Raw genomic sequence first — 22698 nt, forward strand, 5'->3', positions numbered from 1 at the left:
ACTGCTGCCTCAGTCTTAGGCAACTGCTAATCTACTTTCTGTCTCTATAGATTTCCCTATTCTGGACATTTCGTATGAGTGGAATCATATGACATGCGGTTGTTTGTGCCTGGCTTCATTCACTCCGCATGTTTCAGAGATTCATCCATGCCATGTCATATATCACTGCTTCATGCCAATAGTTGTGGCTAAGTACTATTACCCTGTATGGTTACTCCATATCTGGTTTATCCATTAGTCAGGTGATGGACCTTTGGGTGGTTTTCACCTTTTTTGGCTATTGTGAATAATGCTGCTCTGAACATTCATATACAGGTTTTTGTGTGCCTGTACGTTTTTGTTTCTCTTGGGTGTATAGACAGGAGGGAGACTTGTGGGTCCCATGGTAACCATGTTTAACCTTCTGAGGAACTTCCAGGCTGTTTTCCAAAGCAGCTGCACCACTTTACATTCTCACCAGCAGCATATGATGTCTGCTATTTCTCGACATCCTTGCCAGCGCTTGTAATTATCTGACTTGTGATTCTACCCACCCTAGTGGGGGTGCAGTGGTATCTCGCTGTGGCTATACTGAGTGCTGGCTGGGACCTGGAGGAGTGGCTAGCAGACCAACGCTAAGGCAGAACCAGGTGGGGACCGGGCAGATGCTGATGTGATGGTTCCTTGGCTCTCCCATTCTCTGCTTCACCCTCTTCAGGGGAGCCTCAGTGGGGATGGAGAAATCATGACCTCTGCTCCCAGCCACCTCAGTAGCCACCCTAGAATGACTTGATTCAGAGCCAGCTGACCACAACTCTTACAGTTCAGGACACCTCTGTCTTTAATATCACACCTCCATACTGGCAGACACCTAGATCCCTTTATTGAGGGGAAAAAAAAAGTCTATTCCACAATTAGGGATAAAAACTAAACATGTAGGTTTCTCTCAGAGCTAATAATTTACTGTGAATGTGTTTGGTGCTTCTACTGAATGCTACCCCTGAAAGAGATTCATATCGGAGTTTGGAATGAGCCGTTGATGCTCGTGAAAGAGATAAGGTCTGCTGGTGGGAGAAGGCAGGAAGTCAAGGGGAGACCAGTGCTCTGTGGCTGAATGAGAGCGTGCTGGACAATTGCTTGTCAGTAGGTTCAATGACAAGGGAACAAGGGAACAAACAGAATCAAAGAGAGCCCTGGGGAGAGGAAAGAATAACCATCATTGGGATATCCATATCTTAGTGAAGACAGATAAGGAAATCTGGGGGATTAGTTTAGTGTGTGGCTTTGGAGTTGGACTTTCCAGAATTTCAATCCCAGCCCTTCAACCTACTAAATGTGTTACTTGGGGGAAATTAGTGTCTCTAAGTCACAGTTTCTCTATCCGTAAGATATGCCAAAGAATGCACACCTTCTGAATGCTGTGAGTAGGTCCACCCCTAGGATATCTGAAGCCCTGGCCAAATACTGTTTTGTGGAGCCGCTGTGTACATGAACACTCTGAGTCACCCCAAATCAATGTGTCAACAGCCTGATCTTGTTCAGTCGTGGGAAAGAGATATCATGCCAGTCTGAGGGAGTGATCACTCATCAAAATCCCCTCCTAGAATCAAGTCACCACCAGGCCCCTGAGATAATCTCATTGACAGGAGTCCTAGGGCTCCACAGGGCATCTGGTCAACCCCGTGCCCAGCACGGGAGAGACAAAGATAATCAGTGAGAGTGCTCCAAAGAGCAGGCTGGGATACCTGAACATCACTGGGAGCCCTAGCTGATCCCAGGCACCAGCAGGGGACTTAGACATTTTTGAGGAAGGTGCAGTTTGGGGCCAGGGGCCAAGTCTAAGGGCAGTGTTGATTATAAGGATTAAACGAGAACATGCGTCTCAAAGCTGTGTGGTGTCGTAGCACCTACAAGCATCCACTAAATTTTAGCCAAGATAATAATACAATAAAACGGTTTGTTATTTAAAAAATAATGATTCTATTGTTCATCTTCCACTGCTGTGGAGGAATAAAGGCCCAGACTTGGTGCCGGTGGAGCCCAGCACAATACAGGAGATGGGATTCCCAAGAAGCCACCATGCGTGCTCAGAATATCCTGTCTGGGACAGGTGCTTGGAGGAAGTGCCCCCTCCTGCAGCCGTGTGTGTTCCTGTATTAGCAAGGCCAAGTGCTCAGAAGCGAGCAGCTCCTGGCAGGATGCTCAGGGGTATTTGGCAAAGGCCTCCTGCAGCTGCCAGAAAGACCTCAAGATGCGACAGCATCCTGTTGTTGTGTGGTGCCCAACTATTATTTATTTTTGAGAAAGAGAAAGACAAACAGAGCATGAGCGGGGGAGGGGCAGAGAGAGGGAGACGCAGAATCCAAAGCAGGCTCCAGGCTCTGAGCTGTCAGCACAGAATCTGACACAGGGCTCGAAGCCACAAACCATGAGATCATGACCTGAGCCAAAGTTGGATGCTTAACTGACTGAGCCACCCAGGCGCCCCTCAGATCCTACTTTGAATTGTACAGGGACCCCATGCTCTTCAAATTGTCCCTATATATATATCTTGCCTATGTTGTCCTCAAAACCGTCGGAACTCAGTAGGCAAAGAACTGTTTTCTCCATTTAAGAACAGGAAGGGAATTGGCAAAAAGATGGGACACGGCCTCAAAACAAACATGTATGTGAATATGCAAAAGAGCTTCTCCATGTGAATATGACTCTCTCGCTGATCACGAACGAAGTATTGTTCTAGAGGAATGAATGAAGCTATCCTTCACTGAGGGCCTGCTAGATTTCAGGCACTGTGCCAACTGCTTTATAATTTTTCCTCATTAAATATTCATAATAACTCAAAAAAGGGGGCACTACTTTTATCCTCATTTTATAGATGGGGAAACCAAGGCATTTGATGTTAAAAGAAACCTAGAAGAAGAGCTAGACTTGGACTTGATACCAGCTTGATTTGATACCCACGTTTAGGGTCTTACCTATTTTATTGTGTGGACTTGGCCCCATGAGCCTAAGGACAGAACATCCATGAAATCTGGTGAGTGTCGGCACACTTAAAATTTGTACATAGTAGGGCTAATTAAATACTGTAAGCAACTCAGATGTGATGACGTTTTTATAAAATAAATTGTTTTTCCCAGGAAAATTAGGAAACACTTCTTTTCCCTGGTTCACAAATACAAGCTATCTGTATGGGTTTTTCTCTTTGTTTCCTGTAGGAACTTAGAGAAGGTTTGGAACCCGTGTTTCTCTCTTTAAAAAAATTTTTTTAACATTTATTTATTTTTGAGAGACAGAAGGAGATAGAGCTCATTGAGTGGGGGAGGGGCAGAGAGACAGAGGGAGACACATATCCAAAGCAGGCTCCAGGGGTTGGAACCCACAAACTGTGAGATCATGACCTGAGCTGAAGTTGGATGCTCATCCCACTGAGCCACCCAGGTGCCCCAAACCTGTGTTTCTTTCTGTGTCTCTGAGCTGCTATGTCTAGTGAAAATAAAAGAGCATATTTAGGGCAAGTATCTTCTAACAAACAGGAAGAGAGACTGGCACTGTTTTCAAAGGCCCTAAGGATATATGGAAAGGGTCCAGTGATTCTGTTGTCAGCTGAGTCCAAATCCCAAAGCAGAATGTTCTGGACTGGAGACCAGGGACCAAAGTAGACTTGGCAGTCCTCTCCCCAGACAAATAATTCATATCCCTGAAGATAGATAGGTGTTTTTGCTTTGGTTCAAGCACCTGCTGTGTTCTCCTTGTTATCTTTTGTCCACCCCTAGGGACCGTCTTCACTTGAGATGGTGTCCTCAAGACTCAAATACTCACATGACTGAGAGGACCTCCTGGGTGTTTGCACGTTGTTGTTTCTTTAAGTAATATCAACCTGTTTTCGAACTGACCACGACATGTAATACTATGATTCTGCAACATTTCTTTCCGTGTCCCTTTCTCACTCCATTTACTGTCACTAATCCCAACCCCATAGGTGAGACGTATGTCAAAGACCGGGGGAAGGGCTTAGATGTTGAGAGACCTTGTTGAGAGACCTTGAGATGTCCCTCAAGACTCTATGGAGCTTTTCTGTGGCATCTTCCTGGTGATCCTGAGGCACTATATGTTGAGAAAATGTTTTTTAAAACTTTTTAAGTCTCAGATTTAATTGTAAAGACCCTCCCTTAAATTCAAGAGAAGTATTTGACCTGGCCATGAAAAAAACGTATCCTGAGAGATACCGCAAGAAAGAACGTTTCCTTCCTCCCTTCAGCCCTGCTCTCCTGACTGGTGGCTTAGACGAGTGGCTGTCCTGAATACAAAGTAGTAATAGGAATCCGGTGCTCGCAAGGAGCTGGCCTCTGTCCCTCCGGCATGCTGGGCCACCAGGGCCACGTCCAGTTGGATGATGGCATGTGGTTCCCTTAAAACAGCAGCCTTACTTTGACTTTTGTTCTTTTGGGGATGGAGGTGATGGGTGGAGGACAATTTCTTCTAAGTCTTGGGAAGGCACCAAAGGAGACTGGAGATTTCATCTGTATGGTAAAGCTGCCGGTCGTTCATATTTTTTCTTTTGATTTACAGTTATCAGTGACCCCTGTTAGCCTCTCAAGGCTTCCGATTGTATTAGTTTAATCCTATTTCCCAGAATCATAGTTTCAAGCTCTTGACGGTCAGGCCCTGCCTTTCTTTCTTTCTTTTTTCTTTTTTTTTTTTTAATTTATTTCTAGGAGAGAGAGAGAGAGCATGAGCAGGGGAGGGTCAGAGAGAGAGGGAGACACAGACTCTGAAACAGGCTCCAGGCTCCGAGCTGGCAGTCAGCACAGAGCCTGACGCGGGGCTCAAACCCACGAACCGCGAGATCATGACCTAAGCGAAAGTCGGACGCTCAACCGCCTAACCGACTAAGCCACCCAGGCGCCCCCAGGCCCTGCCTTTCTATCATGCCCAACCATTAACCCCCAAACGTCCACATCAGACTTCTTTGTCACAGATGTTTGAGGGCCCCTTTCCCCGTCGGCCTCTCTCTGCACGTGCTGTTCTGCTGCCTGGCATGGCTTTCCTGGTAGCTTGGATCCCCGCAGGATTTAGTGTAGGCTTTGCCTCCTCTGGGCAGGTTTGTCTTCCTTCTCGCCTCACCCCTCTCTGTTTTCACGGCATCCTGTGTGTATTTCTGCTGGAGTTGCCTATTTATAAGCCTCTCTTCTAATGCACTGTGAGTTCCTCACTGAGGGTGGGGAGAGAGCCACATTCACAATTTTTATTTTATTATAGTACCTGGCATGGAAGAGCCTGTAAGTACAAGTAAATGAATGAATGAATGTTTGCAGAAATCAAGTCACTGTGTTAGAGCACAAGGGGCATAAAATTGTCTGCCTGCCTTCAAGTAGCTGAAGCTGGGTAGGCTCCCTGGGGCAGTGGCCGCAAATGCCGGGCTGTGGGGTCAGGCTGCCCTGCCAAGTTCAAAGTCCAGCACGACTCCTCATTAGGTGTGTGACCTGCACATGTTACTTAATATCTTGGAGCCTTGGCTTTATCACATGGCAAATGCGGATGATACTGCCTACGTGACGGTAATATTATGAGGACTAAAAGAAAATATAAATATAGAAGAAGAAAATATTCCAGCAGGTTCTCAGTCAGTGTTGCCACCTTTTCTGTTTCTATCAACCCCAAAAGTGTGAGAAGCCGAATAAATGGTTAGGTAATAAATACTACTAGTCGTCACAGGAAGGAAAAGTAACGTGGGCCTGGGGTGGCCTGGGCGAGAGGAAGTAGGATTTGAGCTGGAAAATAGAAAAGATATACCCAAAATATGAACAGAAGGGAAATATCTCAATCGTATGAAAGTGGCAAGAAAAAAATTGAGGGCATCTTTCACTTAGTTATCCTGCCTGACGCTGCTAGTCCAGTCTTACTGTTTTTTGTTTCTATATCATTCATTCATTCGTTCATATTCAGGAATGTGAACATTCAAGTAACTATTTTCACAGTTCCCATCTAATTTACTTCCTTGAGTAACTATGCTGAAATGCTCCATTCGTTTTAATTATATGTACTTAAAAACTCATCTTATTTAAAGTCAGAGGATAAGGCAGTCTGTTTAAATTTACTGTCTGGCATTATTTTTATACTGGCTTAAAAATGTTTTTTTTATCCTGGTTTTAAAAAACTTTTAAAAGATGTCCCTACTAAGAGTAGCCTACCTTCACAGAAACCCCTGATTTAGCATCATTTGACCCTATTGATTATGGGGTATAGCCCAGTGCTTAGGATTATAGACTCCTGTTAACTTAGTGAGTCAGACAGGAGTCTGGAATGGCCCTGGGATGCAGGACAAAGGTTGTCAATGGGAAGGCAATGGGAGATGATGTGTTAGTCATTAGCATAGACAGGTAGCCAGCCCAGGAGTGGATGATGAAGGCTGTCAGTGGGAAGGTAGCAGAGTGTGCGTGTTATTAGGATGTAGAAGTAGCCAGGAGAGCAAGGACTCCTTTGTCGGCTTTGGCAAGGCACCACCCAGAATGCATTAGAGGAATCCTTTCCAGAATTAGAATTCATGGGACCTTTAAATTTAAATATGTTAGAATTCTAGATGCTTTTTTTTTTTTTTTTTGAGAGAGAGTAAGCGAGCACGCGCACACGAGCAGGGGGTAGGGAGAGAGAGAATCTTAAGCAGGCTCCACACTCAGCATGGAGCCTGTTGCAGGGCTCGAAGCCCATGACCCAGGGATCATGATCTGAGCTGAAATCAAGAGTCAGACACTTAACCGATTGAGCCACCCAGGCATCTCTTACAGGTAGAAATAAAACTTTGATATCAACAGCCTCATAAGGGCCTGCGAGATTGAGGCTCAGAGAAGTGAAACGACTTTCCCAGGGTCTGTCATTTAAGTTACAGGTGGAATTTGATGATGACCTAGGCTTCTCCCTGCCTGGTTAACATTGCAGAAGAGGAGACCAAAGGATTCTTGAAATTGTTCTTAGGTTAGCTTGACACGCAGCTCCTGTGAAACTTTGCTGGGAAGCCTCTCCAGACCTTCTCGGGGGAAACTGCCTCAACCACACAGGTGCTCCTTCGCAGATGGTTATGTGTGTACATGTCTCTCCCTACTGGGTAGTAAGGTTCTTATAGGCAGGAACGTGACCTTGTTTCTCCAGCGTATAAAGCCATGCTTAGTACATTTCATACATTTAGAAAATTCAGGTATAATTCACACGCCATAAAAACATACTATTTTAGGGGCGCCTGGGTGGCTCAGTCGGTTAAGCGTCCAACTTCAGCTCAGGTCATGATCTCACGGTTTGTGGGTTCAAGCCCCGCGTCTGGCTCTGTGCTAACAGCTTGGCGCCTGGAGCCTGTTTCGGATTCTGTGTCTCCCTCTCTCTCTGCCCCTCCCCTATTCGTGCTCTGTTTCTCTCTGTCTCAATAATAAATAAACATATAAAAAAAAAACCCATACCGTTTCCACATGGATAATTCTGTGGCTTGTTTAGGATATTCAGAGGGTTGTGTAGCCATCACTCCTGTCTAATCTCAGGACATTGTTATTGCCCCTAAAACAGCTCTATGTTCATTAGCAGTCACACCTGTTACCAGCACTCCCCGGACCCTGGCGGTTACCGATCTGCTTTCTGTCTCTATGAATTTGCCTCTTCTGGAATTTCATATAATTGGAATCACACAACACGTGGTCTTCTGTGTCTGGCTTCTTTCACTCAGCATCACATTTTCACGGTTCATCCATTTTGTAGCAAGTGTCAGTCCTTCATTCCTTTTTGTGGCCAAATAATATTTCATTGTATGGCTATACCTCAATTTGGTTATATATTTATGAGATGATGGAATTTGAGTTTCTGCTTTTCAGGTATTATGAATCTGCTATGAACACATACGTACAGGTTTTTATATGGACATATGTTTTCCTTTTTAAATTTATTTTGAGGGAGAGAGCACGTGTGCACATACACGTGTGAGTGAGGGAGAGGCAGAGAGAGGTAGAGAGAGAATCTCAAGCGGGCTCTGCACTGTCAGCGAGTAGCCCAACATGGGGTTCAAACCCACAAATCATGAGATCATGACCTAAGCCAAAACCAAGAGTTGGATGCTTAACCGATTGAGCCACCCAGGCACCCCTGGACATATGCTTTCAATTTTCTTGGATATGTACCTAAAAGTGGGATTGTTGGGTCATATGATCACTATATGTTTAACCTTTCGAGGAACTGTCAAACCACTTTCCCCAGGGACTGCACTATTTTGCATTAAAATTGCACTTAATACAATTCTAAATTAAGTCAAGGCTCTTGCCCAAAAGTGGAATAACCACAATAAAAAAATCCCATATGGATACTCGTGTCTGTTTACATCCTGAATCTTGACCTTCAGAACCCCTTATATCCTACTACTTAAGGTTCTCCAAACACAAGATGCACAGGTAGGTAGGATCTTTACTCTGAGACATTAACTGACTGGTTACTTTATTATGCTGAAGGTGCCCCCAAGTTTTGTTTGGTTGCTGTTTAGAGAGCTTTCCTCATCCAAGTTCTGTAGCCATAGTTAGCAACTGAAATGAATCAGAGGACGCCAGAGATGGTCTGACTCACAGTGCCCAGAAAAATCCAGCTCACAAAGGTCTGTGTGTGGCCGAGTGGAGAGGGAGAATTCTCATGACATACAGTGAGTCCCTATGGGGGAAAGATAAGCTTGGGAAGAAAAGCCAAATACTTGGGGTCCCTGCCAGCACCCTTCCTCCTCCCCTTCTGTCCATCACCAGCCAGATCATTTTGTAAGGTCATTTTTGACATCACCAGAATATTCCAGGGTGTTTAACATTTGCTCCTCTTATGGGACAATTCCCAGTTCTGTTTCTTATCACCCTTTTCCCCGAAGTGCTATCATGTGATTCTAGTATGTAGCTGGGTATGTTCATCTGTTATCTTTTCCTCGGGCCAGACTTGTCCTTGAAGGGTACAGTCAAACTCTGTAATCACTTGGTAGCCAGCTACTGCAGGGGTATAGGCTGTTTAATAAATAACTGCCTCATTGTTGAGGTCATCAATTGGTCCAGTATTATCCTTGATAGAAATACGAGGTGATGTTAATTTGTTTTGTAATACTATCAGCTGAACTTGATCTAGTGTAGATCATGGTTCAGTTGGTCTATTTTAAGAGTTTAAAGAGGATATAATCAGCTGGTTCCAACACATTTTTGGTTAGCTTCTTTATCTAGGTAACAGGAGTGGTCTAGTTGGTTTTCTGTGGGTAGCAGCTGGTGAAATGTTGAACCCAATGTGACAAGCATTCCATCCCTCAAACCTTTGTAACATTTTCTCAGACTCTCTGATTCCAACCCCTTGATACCTCTTTTTAGAGTTATTTAGATACTTGTGCTATTTGCCTAGTAGAATGTAAGCTCACTGAGGGCTTCATCTAGGCTCCTTTGATCTGTATGCCACTTTCAGGCCCTCGAAGGTGATGTTATGCACATTATAAATGCTCAGTAAATATTTGTTAGCATAGTTAATGAGTCAACTCTATTTCTCTTCATTATTCCCTGATTTTTGCTCACTTTGCTTTCAATTGCATGATGCTATTTTATTTTTTTTATGTTTTATTTATTTCTGAGAGAGAGAGACAGCGTGAGCAGGGTAGGGTCAGAGAGAGAGGGAGACACAGAATTGGAAACGGGCTCCAGGCTCTGAGCTGGCTGTCAGCACAGAGCCTGATGCGGGGCTTGAACCCATGAACCGTGAGATCATGACCTGAGCCGAAGTTGGACATTTAACCGACTGAGCCACCCAAGCACCCCTGCATGATGTTATTTTAATGCTACTCTTGAGGCTTAGTGCTTTGTTCTGTGTACAAATGTAATAGCCAATGAACCAAACTGGTAAATGTTCAGCGCTCTTAGTATATTTTATATAGAAAGGGAAAATCTATGTTGCATAATCCAGATCCAAAACCAAGAAGAATTTAAGTTCCAAATAATTCTCTTCCTGTCCTCCCTCTAATCTTCTTGAACCATAACAAATCCAATATATAATGCAGAGTGTTTTCTGTTTTGCTGGGGAGCAGTGAGAAGGGAGGAAGGGAATAAAGCGACTTTGTATACCTCTTCCAGAAATACAGCCAACTTGACACATGGCATATAGTACTAGTACAAGCTTTGCTTGGATTGTAGAAATGTGCAGCTGTTTAGAGATTTTTAAAGAGAGCTCAAGGATATATGTAAAGACAATAGGACATCATTATGAAATGACTCATTTCTGTAGAACTTGATAAAGGTTATAAATCACATCCTTCCCCCTAAAACACAATTGCAGACTTCACGGATATTTGGGGTCCTATTTGTTTATGCGGCAGTTGTTAGATCTCATCCCATTACCAGAGTCCATCCAAGTAGGTCATTTACATATTTTAAAGGAAGAGGCGCATTAGCGCAATGTGTGTGCCTACAAATTCCATTGTGTTTGTATTACAAAATGATCCAGTCCATCATTGATTCTCTTGAGAAAAAAATATATATATTCTGTCTGATGAGCATATTTGGTTACTTCAGGGTATTGTATTATTTGGAAGTTGTCCCTGATTTAAAGGACTAGTTGAAAGTGATCAGAGGATCGAGACAATTTTTTTTTTTTACCATAAAAGACAAAATGGAATGGATCCTCCGAATTTAAGTTTAAATTCTCTTTTGTTTTGAACTCCACCTAACGCAGACCCTGAGACAAGGATTTGAGGACAAGCAATTTATTTAGAAGGTGATCCCAGGAGGGGTACCTGGGTGGCTCAGTCAGTTCATCGTCTGACTCTTGATTTCAGCTCCGTTATCTCATGGTTCATGAGTTTGAGCCCCATGTCTGGCTCTGAGCTATCAGTGCTGAACTCCTGCTTGGAATTCTCCGTCTCCCTCGCTCTCTGTCCTTCCCCACCCCCCTTTGTGTTCAACCTCTCCCTCTCTCTATATATATATATGTATACATATTATTATATATACATCAACTAAATACATTTATATTTAGTTATATATATACTAAATAAATAAACATTTGTTTAAAAATGGCGATCCCAGGAAGCACGGGTAGGGGAGTAAAGCTAATAAAAGGTGAACTATCAAACTGCTAACCGGTGTGGGCAGCCACAGCTGAACTACTGAGGAGCTCAGGGAGGTAAGTGCAGAATATGCCTCAGAGACAGTCCAGCTGAGGCATTTGTCCCCCACCTCCCCGTGTGTCATTGGCTGAAAGCTGCTCCCAGGTGCAATAAATCACTCACTGCGATGCTTCTAGTAACCAGGTTCGACTTGTAGAAGTGAATGCCCGAGAGAAACAAGGAAACCAAAAAAGGAGAGAATGTGTCTAAGAACAGAAATAAGTTCCATAGGAACCCAGGAAAGGCTGAACAGCCAGGCCTCAGAAAGTATGAAGTTCCAGTCCCCTCCAGGACCACCAGTTCAGTCTTGGGAAATGTCCTTTTCTCCTCCCTCCCACTTGGCTTCCTCTGACGCTCTGCCCCTCAGAAGTTTGGTATTCATGTGGCTCTGTGATGTGTGCCCTTGGCCTGGCCTTACTTGACCTTTTAATGCAAGTACCCACCACTGACGGGGACTTTTTTATATGTGTCTTAGTTCGGATTCCCAAGAGTGAAAACCCAGTTGGCCCAGCTCATCCTTTTCTTTTTCTTTTTCTTTTTTTTTAAGGTTTATTTATTTTGAGAGAGAGAGAGCACGTGTGTGAGCAGGGGAGTGGCAGAGAGAGAGAATCCAAAGCAGGCTCAGGGTTGAGTATGGATCAGTGAGATCATCACCTGAGCTGAAATCAAGAGTCCGCTGCTTCACCAACTGAGCCACCCAGGTGTCCCCCAACTCATCTTTTTCAAGGCAGAATATAAATTGTAAGTGTTTGGGGCGCCTGGATGGCTCAGTCTGTTAAGCGTCCGACTTTGGCTCAGGTCATGATCTCACGGTTTGTGGGTTTGAGCCCCGCCATCGGGCTCTGTGCTGATGGCTAGCTCAGAGCCTGGAGCGTGTTTCAGATTCTGTGCCTCCCTCTCCCTCTGACCCTCCCCTACTCATGCTGTCTCTCTCTCTCTCTCTCAAAAATAAATAAAACATTAAAAAAATTCTGATAAATTTTAAGTGTTTGGCCAGTTGATATATGGGTTTCCCAATCCCACTACCCCCACCCCCATCCAGAGTCTACTAATAATCCAGTCAGCCACGGCCAAGGCAAGAAGTCATATGGCTCAGTGACTATTCAAAAGAGGGGGAGAATGGGAACAGAAGGGAAATGTATGGGAGAAGGTCCCCCAAGGCATAGCATTACACCTGGACATATGTTGATAAATGAAAGTCTTGTCATTAGGAATTTCATGGCATTTTCATGAATATGAAATGGCTAGATAACTAGAAAGATAAAATAAAACCCCATGTGGCTATCCTTTGTCATCTTTCTAGAGGGAAGATGCTATGGAAATCCTAGATATAAATAAATTAGCAATAATTTTGGTTCTTGAACTAATAATCTGGAAAAAAAATCAGTAAAAAGGCAAAGGCAAGCCATCTCCCTTTTCTTTTTCTTATGTTTATTTATTTTTGAGAGACAGAGACAGAGCAAGTTGGGGAAGAGCAGAGAGAGAGGGAGGCACAGCATCTGAAGCAGGCTCCAGGCTCTGAGCTGTCAGCACACAGCCCGACACAGGGCTCAAACTTACAAACCACAAGATCATGACCTGAGCTGAAGTCAGATGCTTAACCAACTGAGCCACCCAGGCCCCCCTGTCATCTCCCTTTTCTTAAAGAATGTTAAAGATACATTTGCCTTCCCAACTCCAAGAAATAGGAGCTGATGTATGAAAACAATGATGAGATTGTGCATAACCTCTAAGCGAAGATGAAGCAGTTGGGTGATGTGATTTCAGAATCTTCTAAGAGATACCAACCCTGAGAATCTTGGATGGTCTGGGGCAGGTCACTCTCTTCCTGCTGTGAAAACCATGACAGCCACCCTCCTACCCACCTCGTGATTTTCGTTAGTTATAATATCCTTTCCATGTTGTTTTTTACCCTTTTTACTCAGGACAGTCCCATTTGATTCTATATTCATAACCCAGTAATCAGAGTATTAGGGTCATATATAATAGAACTTCCTTCTCACTGCCAGCCTTTTTACTACAATACCTGTGCTCCTGAGTTTATTTGGACTCATCTCTTAATCGGCTGGGTGTTGTGGTCAAGCTGTTTGCCCAAGAAGAGTGTGTGGTGCTGTGTGTTTCCTGAGCACCTTTGCGTTTCTGATGGTTTTACCCATTGCCTTTATGTGTGAACATTCTGGGTGTATGTAAGGTGCTTGTGACACACACCTTCTTTCCTCAAGATGTCCAGGTATTGCCCCATGGTTTTCTACACATCCATATTGCTGTTGAGACATCTGAGGTGAGCCCGAGCTTTTCTCTTTCTGTGGGTTATAGGTTTCTTTCTGCCTGGATAAACGGAGAATGATACCCTTGGAAGTTCAGAAGCTTAGGCTAGGACTTGGACTTAGCATTCCGTATCAAATTTTGCCAAAATATTATATCTATACTCTTTAAATCTTCAACGTCATACTTTTTTTCATTTCCGGGAAGTCCTTGTGGGTTAATCTTTGAATATAGCCTCTGCTTCTTACGTTCTCCACATCTAGGACATAAAATTTTGGGTTTTTTTTTTTTTAAAGTCTTCCTTTATTTTGAACATCTGTTGGTTTTCTCTCTTTTAGATGCTTTGTTCTGCATTCATTGAGATCATTTCAAGCTTTTTCCTAAGTTAGGAATTTGATAGTTTGTCAGTGTCTGTTCTGCTCTTTAGTGTTTCATTTATTGCTATTGATATTCTCCTGGTCCTCAGTTTTCATTCCTCATTTCTATAATCCTTCCCTTCATCTCATTTTGTCATGTCTCTTCTCACTCTTAAGCTCTTTTTTTAATCTCATGCACTAATTCAACATTCTACATCTGTGCTTACTCCTCTTTACTCTGGTTACCACACAGAAGCCAGGAGGGTCCTGGCCAGAAAATGACCAGTAGAGAACACAGCTCTCTCTGGTCAAACCCTCCAGCTCTTCCAACCTCACTCACATTTAAAACCCAAGTTCCTTTCCAGGTCCTTGCCTCCAGCCTCGCTGGCCTCCTCAGTGCCTTGAACATGCCAGATGAGCTCTACCTTATGACCTTTGGGCTTATTGTTCACTCTGTCTGAGATGCTCTTCTTCAGATAACACATTGCTTAAGCTCCTACCTGCGTCAGGCCTACTCAAATGGTACTTTCTCGAAGAGGCTTTCCTGGGCCACCCACATAAAACCCCAGTTCCTTTCCCAACACGTTATCCTCCAGGCCTGATTTTTTCCCATAGTTCTTATCTTTTATATCCTATGTACGTTTTTTTGCTTGTATACTTTATTATATCAGCTCCCCTTCCCCTCCACAGCTAGAATGTAAACTTCATCCAGCAAAGATTTCTAGTATATTCGCTGTGATATCCCACCACTTAGCAGAGGCACTGACCCTCAGTAAGCATTCAGTAAATACTTGCTGAATGAGTGAATGGGCTGAGGAGAATGACTTTGTCTTCCCGGGAGGATTTCCTCACATCGATGTCCATTCTTTCTTTAATGGTTGGCACCACACGCCTTGTCTCACTTGGCAGCAAAGGTCATATACCAAGGGATCGGAGGTACTAAAATCTTGCAAGGCATTGTAAGTTAAATTCCCCAGATTCGATATTTTCAAAAGGCTCCCAATACCCTAAAATGGTGTTGAACACTGGAATTTTACAGTTTTCAAGCCTATTCTATTTTGTTGTCAATTGATGAAGCAATAAGAAACTAAACATTTGTTACTGCCTTTTCTTATAGTGGGTCTCAGCGCAGGGCTCTGTCTCTCATCCTCATCCCGAGCCTGGTACAGAATTTGCAGAGCCCAGGGCAAAAGGAAAATATGGGGCCCCTTGTTTAAAGTGCAGGAATAGGGGCGCCTGGGTGGCTTAGTCGGTTAAGCGTCCGACTTTCGCTTAGGTCATGATCTCGCGGTTCGTGGGTTCGAGCCCCGCGTCGGGCTCTGTGCTGGCTGCCAGCTCAGAGCCTGGAGCCTATTTCAGTCTGTGACTCCCTCTTTCTCGGACCCTCCCCTGCTTATGCTGTCTCTCTCTCTCTCTCTCTCCTAGAAATAAATAAATAAATAATAAATAAATAAAGTGCAGGAATAAAGTCCTATTAAAGGTACTAAAATATAAGGCCTTTTCCCTTATTGCACACTCTTTGTTACCTTGTCACAGTATTTTCTTTTGCTATTTCATGTTTCAAATAAGGTAAAATTTTATATTAACATGAATTGGGCCTTTCATGTTTATATTGTGCAGTGTTCATTTTAAATGCAAATATAAGAGCATCAAATATGATGTGGAATCACTGAAGTTACACAATTTATATCTCATAGGTTGTAGACACATATGTATTTCATTCTTTAAAAAAGAATGGGAATTCTGCACACAACTAACTCAGCTGTTTTTCTTTTGCTTCGTAATACATGAACATTCTGCCTGCCTTCTCTGTCTTTGGCTTTTGATGGAAGGAAGAGGGAAATAGGCTGTCCTACCTTCCCCCTTCTTCTGTGTCATCATTTTCAGTGTAAATGGTTGGCTAATATAGGTAACAGGAGTCAGAAAGGATAAGATAGGGCTGCTTGGTTGATTGCTTTCTGGAAGACCATTCACCATTGCCTTTTTTCTGCATTTGAAGTGAGTATTCCGATTTGAATGGAGATTGGCCCTGGTTATTGGGTGGTAGGTGTAACATCTGTACCTTGCCTTCACCTGGAATCTCCGTAAACTCCCAGCATGAATCTTTCTTCCCTGGAGTTTTGTGCTCATGGGGCCCTGCAAACACCATATGCAAATGGAGTGGCAGCAATGGCATCACCATCTGTCTCATCTGCTCATGTGCATGCTCCACTGTCCCAGTGGACGTCACCTATAAAACACAAGTTCAGAGATAAAATTATTACACACACCAATATGACACGACTAAACCAAACGGAGGGCCCTTCGGAGCCCGGGCCCCATGTAATTGCACAGGCTGAGTGCCCTTGAAGCAGCCCTGTCCTCACCACCTCACCAGTGGAGCATATGATTACCATTCCCAGAAGAGACTGCTGAAACCCGGAGAGAGAAAATCCTGTACCCAAGGTTACTCAGCCGCTGGCAGAGCTGGAATTCAAATCCTGGCTGTGTCTCGTCAGGCCGCCCATGTGGCCAGTGTGACATAGCTGAATAACCAATGAGACAGAGGTGAGAGACCTCAGGAGTCTTGATCTATTTCTAAGTAACTGTGTAACCGTGGACAAGTTTGCCTCAGGGCCTCCTCTGCACCTTACATATGCACGCAACTCATGCCTATTTTTTCATCCATGGGCTCGTGTTCCCTATGCCATAGTTCCCATAGCCCCTGGTCTCCTTGCACCAAGAACTGGAGACACCCCCTGAGACGTGTGTTGGGTGACAATGCGTCCCTTTTGGTGGCAACAAATGTGCTAATGGCCACGTACTTTGCATGCTTTATTTGGCCTGTCCCACAGATGATGGCAGAGACGTCTGGGGAGAATGAGAGAGAAGTTGTTTTCTGGGAGCGTCCTAGGGCATAGAGTTGTCAGGCTAAATGAAGGGTGGGGGAAAATGTAGGCTTTGTAAACTCTGCAAAAATTCTCTGATCCACCCCCCAACCCCCCACCACAAACTTTTTAAATTGTCTTTTTTTTTTTAAACATGTAGCCATTTATTTCACATAGAATTTAAATTGTCTTTTTATGGAAACCATATGAATGCTGGNCCGACTGAGCCACCCAGGTGCCCCTGAATGGTACCTTAAAAGACATGACATGTTGGGGTACCTGGGTGGCTCAGTCGGTTAAGCATCCGACTTCAGCTTAGGTCATGATCTCATTGCTCCTGGGGTCAAGCCCCGTGTCGGACTCTCTGCTGACAGCTAGCTCAGAGCCTGGACCCTGCTTCGGATTTTGTGTCTCCTTTTCTCTGCCCCTCCCCGTCCCCCCCCCACTCATGCTCTCTCTCTCTCTCTCTCTCTCTCTCTCTCAAAAATGACATTTAAAAAAAATGTAAAAAAAAGATGTGATACGTGGATCTGGGTACACCATCCCCCCTGTCCAGCCAAGGATGAGCCCAACAGGCCAAGGTTATATATGATGCTGTTCACCTAGCAGGTCCTATCATAAAAAAGTCCGGCTAACAAAGGATACGGTATCAAGAGAAGATTGTTCTATACAAACAAGCCAAAATGCAGTATCGTTTCTATTGTGCCAGGTTTTAAGGAAATGCCAAAGAAGTCAACATACATCGACGGCATCTTGACTCAAAAAAATGTGTGTGTGGTTGGGACAGGGAAAGAAAGGCTCCTTCACAACCTCTATGAAAGGGAAGGCCCAACAAAGCTTTGGATTCTGACAAATCTCTTTCCTCATGTGTAAAGTGTAATAACATTAAATCATCCAGTTGTTACAAGGATTAAATGAGGTGATAGAATGGTGGCTGACACATTATAAACATTCTGTAAATAGTGACAGAAGTGGTATTGAGGGCTAGTTATTAAGGGGACTTGGGAAGATGACTGCATGGTTACATTTCATTTCAGCTTGCTTTCTCTCCAAGGGGAATTATGGCTCTGCACCTTTCAAGCAATTGCTCAATTGACTTACCTATGAGACTGCATTTACTTGTATTTTATTTGAGTTAGATTTTTAAAATCATTCTATTTGATTATCAAAATGAAACAAATAAAAATGAATACTCATTTTGTCTTACTATAATAAGCAAGGACCATTTATTCTTAATATTCATCAAATATTGTGTTTCTGCTTATGACTACGTGAATACAGATACTCACATGTGACCCCTTCCCTCAGAAAGCCCAGAGCTTTTTGCAAAAATAGACATGTAAATCCTTCACTGCAGTGTAGTCAAGCTCAGTGTGCCGGTGGCACTAAGTACCAGAAAAAAGAGAATGTTGCTAGGGAAGCCATTGTAGTTCCAAATGATCTGGCATGTGGATTGTTCTTCCCCACTAACTGTATTTCTACCTAGAAAATATTAAGGAGAAAAGATAAAGCTAAAAACAAACTGCTTTTTTAAAATATATACATAAAGGACCTTTCCCCAAGTAATTGAGAGCTATTTCTGTATTTCTTGTGAACTTCTCACATGCCACAAATTAGGCTAAACTCCGTGAAACTCTTTTACTATCAAGAGATCCTTTGAATTCTGGTAATGGGTTCCAGTATACAACGTAGGAAAATATCTTCAGTGGATGATTTATAGGGAGCTTTATACCATAGTAATTTTTCTTAAGCGGCAGACTATTGCTCAGATCCAAATTCAGCATTGGCTCCTGAGAAGGACGGTGGGGGAAGTTTTGCATATACATGTGAAATAATTCTACTTGAAGAATTCATGAAAAAGAACTTTGCTGGGCATTGAGTCTGTGCGATTCATATGGAAAAAATCCTAGGAATTCTCTGTTGAGGACATGAGAGTAGATCAAGAGGGCCTCGACATTTAGGAATTTCTCTTGGGCCATAAGAAACTCTGGAATCATCACTTCCAATAAATTTCCATTAAGTTCACGGTGAATGTCTGGATGATTGTTATTTTAGCTAACCAAGAGGGGTTGCTTTTTAAAAATGTTTTTTTTTAAGTTTATTTAATTTATTTATTTTGCGAGAGAGAGAGCACAGGGGAGGGGCAGAAAGAGGGGAGGAGAGAGAGAATCCCAAGCAGGCTCCACACTGTCAGCGCAGAGCCTCACATGGCCTCGAACTCACAAAGTGCACAATCATGACATGAGCTGAAATCAAGAGTCTGACGCTTAACCGACTGCACTGTTGATATTTATTTATTTATTTATGTTTATTTATTTTTGAGAGAGAGAGAGAGAGACAAAGCTTGATTGGGGAAGGGCAGAGAGAGAGACACACACAGAATCTGAAGAGGGTTCCAGGCTCCAGGCTGTCAGCACAGAGCCCGATGCGGGGCTTGAACCCATGAACCATGAGATCATGACATGAGCCGAAGTCGGATGCTTAACCGACTGGGCTACTTCTCTTCAGACGTGGCAGTGTGGTGTTTGGCTGTGTTTGTGCGTCTCACATTCATTCTCTTGCTTCACAGGCCGGCACGCTAGGCCAGTGGTCCTCAGTCACTTAGAGAACTGGCTGTAGCTCCCGCCTCCTCTGCAGAGAATCTAAATCAGCAGATCTTGGGTGGGAACCAAGATGTCTTGGTGTTTACATTTAAAGCACCCCTAGTCTTTCTATCGCTGGAGGCCTGCAAACTGTACCCTCGGGAAGGGAGAAAAGTGTGAAACCCTACTTGCCTTCATGGAGCTCATAGCCTAGTGGTGAACATGAAGCCATCACTACAATCCCAAATGGTCCGAGTTACTTAGAATGCTGTGCGTGAGAAGTACATGGCTACCATTTTATCCTATTTATGAGGGAAACATTTAAATAAACTAATAAACATAGATGCTTCCCGGATATTCATACACCAACACACCTAGTTTGGAGGAAGGAGGCAATGTTGTTGGAAACAGACCACAGCAGACTTTGAGATGAAGTGAAAGTCTTTTGAACTTAATTTGGAAAGAAACAGGTAGCCCAGGTTTGAGACTCTAACCATCAGTTCTAGGGTCCAACTTCCTTAGTGCGGCGTTCAGAACCCTCTGTGACCTACTACCCCAGACTTAGTTTGAGCCTTTTCCTGCTCCCCACGAACAGTGAGCTACTTGACATCCTGGCTACCTCTGCTTGGAATAAATGATCTTTCCCCTTTCTTCACTTGGCAGCTTTTGCTTGCCTTCTCACTCATTCTGGAAGCTTCTCCCATCTCCCAGCTGGGCTCAGCGCTGCCTGGAGCCCATTGCACCCTACTTTTGTCTTTAACACTTTCCTTATTGCATTGAGAATGTTAGTGTGTATGCATCTCCTCCAATAGACGTTAAGCAACTCCAGAGCAGTGGTTTCTCTCTTCCTGTGATTGAACTGCCAGCCTCATTGCTCCTGGCATACAGGCGATGCTCCATAAATGTCTGCAGTGAGGTTGATCAATGTCAACATGAAATGGAAAGCAAATAAGGAACTCCATCTTGAGTTTTCTTTCAGCTGGGTTCTGCTAGAAAGGATTTTGCACGCTCTTTGGCCAGTGGGTCCTAATGTGTTGAGGGATGTGTGATACCCGGAAGCCTGGGGTCCGGATATTCCCGCCATACAGATGCACAAGCGATAGGCTATCTGTGGCTCTGTTGAAGAGCGAGGACAATGAGGAACAGGGCTCTGCTAGGTTGCCTGTTTTCTGGTTGCAACATTTCCCTTTCAATTGGCAGGGCTTCTGCTGAAATGATGGACTCTTGAATTTTTGCCAAGAATGGCTGTGTGCTAGCATAGCTTTTCTCTCCCACAAAATGGCTTCTGTCCTTTGGTCACTTGTGGACAACCCTTGCTTCGTTTTGTGAGTGAATGAAAAAGGAAGGCAGCACCGAGTCCATTTAGGTGAATAAAACAACAAATAAAACCTTGGGTTGGGGTCTGTTGTTAGGAAGTCTTATCTCGTTTGAGTGGAATGAGATTGAGAGACGCTCTTTGGAAATCATCTCTAAAACTAAGAATGAAAAGGCCTGCCATCTTGTGAGCCTTACATTTTTCATATTTTTCTTGGATTTTCTTTTGCTGCACCGCTTGCAGCTTTAACCGGAAAGTAGAAAATATCTCCTCTTTGGTCCTGTTCTCTAAGCCCTTAACTATTCGGCCAGAGGCAAGGAGACAAAAACAATTTAGTTTTACTCTCCCACATTCCAAAAATAACTTTAGTAATACCCTCTTTGGTTATCTTGAAAGTGCCCAGTGGATGCTTTTATCCTAAAGGAGCCGTGCCTGATTGTTGAGGGAACTTTAACTGTATGACTGTTATTTAGCAACTAAATGCCGGTGACTCATTCACTTTGTGGTGCAGGAAAATTTTTTCCATGGAAAACACAGGAGGGAGGGAATCTCTCTGAACCACTATGTAGTATTTTCCTTTAGCAAAGCCTTCTCTGAAATGAATAGGCACCAACCGTCACTCTGCTAGCTTAGTTTCTAAAGCTGCCAGAGCCTTTCTAAATCAGGGTTTCTGTGCACTTTATCCACCGAGGTATACAGGTAGGTTCAGAACTGTAATAGGGACCAGTTTGGCTAATAAGTCTTGGGACTGAAAACTGTCATCCCGAGTAAAAGAGAAATTGAACTAATTGCATCTATAATATCAGAAACGCTTACGGAGGATTGGATTTGGACTAGAAGCCCATTGGTGTTTTTACTGTTTCATTCCAGTCGGGAGAGAGGGACAGAATGAGAGGGGGAAAGAAGGAGAAAGATGAGAGAATCCTGTTCCCTTAGTTCTGAGCTGAGGAACACGAGAAAGCCTTGGAGAAAAGTGCCTCAGTGCCTATGCAGCAAAAATATAGTAAAAGAAATTCACCTGCTAGGCTCACAGCACCAAACTAATTCCACTTCTCTGAGGTTAATTTTGCTTGTCAGCATCTCTTTATGAGCTCGGAGGGTGATTAGAGGCAAGGGGGCAGGAGCAAACAACGGCAGTTTTAGTGCGTGAAAACTGGGGGCTGTAAAGGGCTTGTCCCCTCCGGGATCTTGAGCCCCGCCCACCTCTCTGGACTCACACCGTGGCTCTAATGCTTGGCTCCTGGATATGAACGGAGGTTGGAAAAGCTGCTTCAAGAGCACTTCTATTCCCGCTGGCCCCTGACTTAGGAAAAACATGACCCGTGGGGCTGCAGTGGGGGCAGGGAGCAGTGAGAGCAAAGTACGTTTCAGATTGAGGGGTTGGAGGGGACTTAGCCCTTACAGGCTGAGACACTCAAGCTATTAATAGTAAAGCCCTGAGTCACAGATGTAGGAATGTCACAGCTGCTTGAGATCTGCTACTGTTACCCATCGGAAACCCAGCAGTAAAGGGCCTCCCCACCCCCCCTAAACCTCAGTCGGCTGTAAACAACCTCCTAAGTCAAAGATGAGGCAGGTTGAGTGACTTCATTCCTCTCTCTTACCCGGGCTTTCTTAGACCCAACACGTTACAATATTTGCAGTAAATACAGTCTAATACTGGCTGTGCATTCCAGTTGGGAAAGATGTGCTGGCCATCTGCTGCTCTCCCCGAGTGGGGATATGTCTGCCTTTTTGTCTCTTGCTCATCCCATTTCTCCCACATGGTGGATATGTGTGACGTCGGCCAGGGCTAGGGTGGGGCCGAAGGATCTGGGTTTGAGAGACAGGTGCTGGGGTGGGGTGGGCGTGGGCTTTGGGAACCCAGAAGCCCTCTGCTTTTGGAAGACTGACCCGTGACCCAGTGCGTCAGAAATCAGAAGCCTTGTCAGGAGCCAGTGGGACTGCGTCTAGCCTGAGGGGCTCGGGTGTGGCTGTTTGCCCCTGACTTTGTGGACAGTGTTCCTACCTCATGCATTGTATATCCAAAGGGCTTGTCTAGAAAACTCTAATGAGGCAGAGAAAAGGTGGAAGGTGGAATCCCACCTAACTGGATAAGTCAGAATTTTGCTTTGATCCTGAATTTGATCCTGGAAGGAACTGAATCCTGAAAGATCCTCTTCCTGGGCTGGCTTTCATGGTCTCAATTCCCTCC

The 22698-nt window shown here is 44.1% G+C and overlaps 1 protein-coding gene across 2 annotated transcripts in view; it reads left to right on the forward strand.

Annotated features, from left to right (window-relative positions):
• ABLIM1 (actin binding LIM protein 1) overlaps positions 1 to 22698 on the forward strand; it is a 312956-nt gene that overhangs the window by 120125 nt on the left and 170133 nt on the right. The gene's annotated exons all lie outside the window — the stretch shown is intronic.

The sequence above is a fragment of the Crocuta crocuta genome, unplaced genomic scaffold (genome assembly GCF_008692635.1).
Source record: "Crocuta crocuta isolate KB4526 unplaced genomic scaffold, BGI_CrCroc_1.0 scaffold138, whole genome shotgun sequence".
NCBI classification, from domain to species: domain Eukaryota; kingdom Metazoa; phylum Chordata; class Mammalia; order Carnivora; family Hyaenidae; genus Crocuta; species Crocuta crocuta.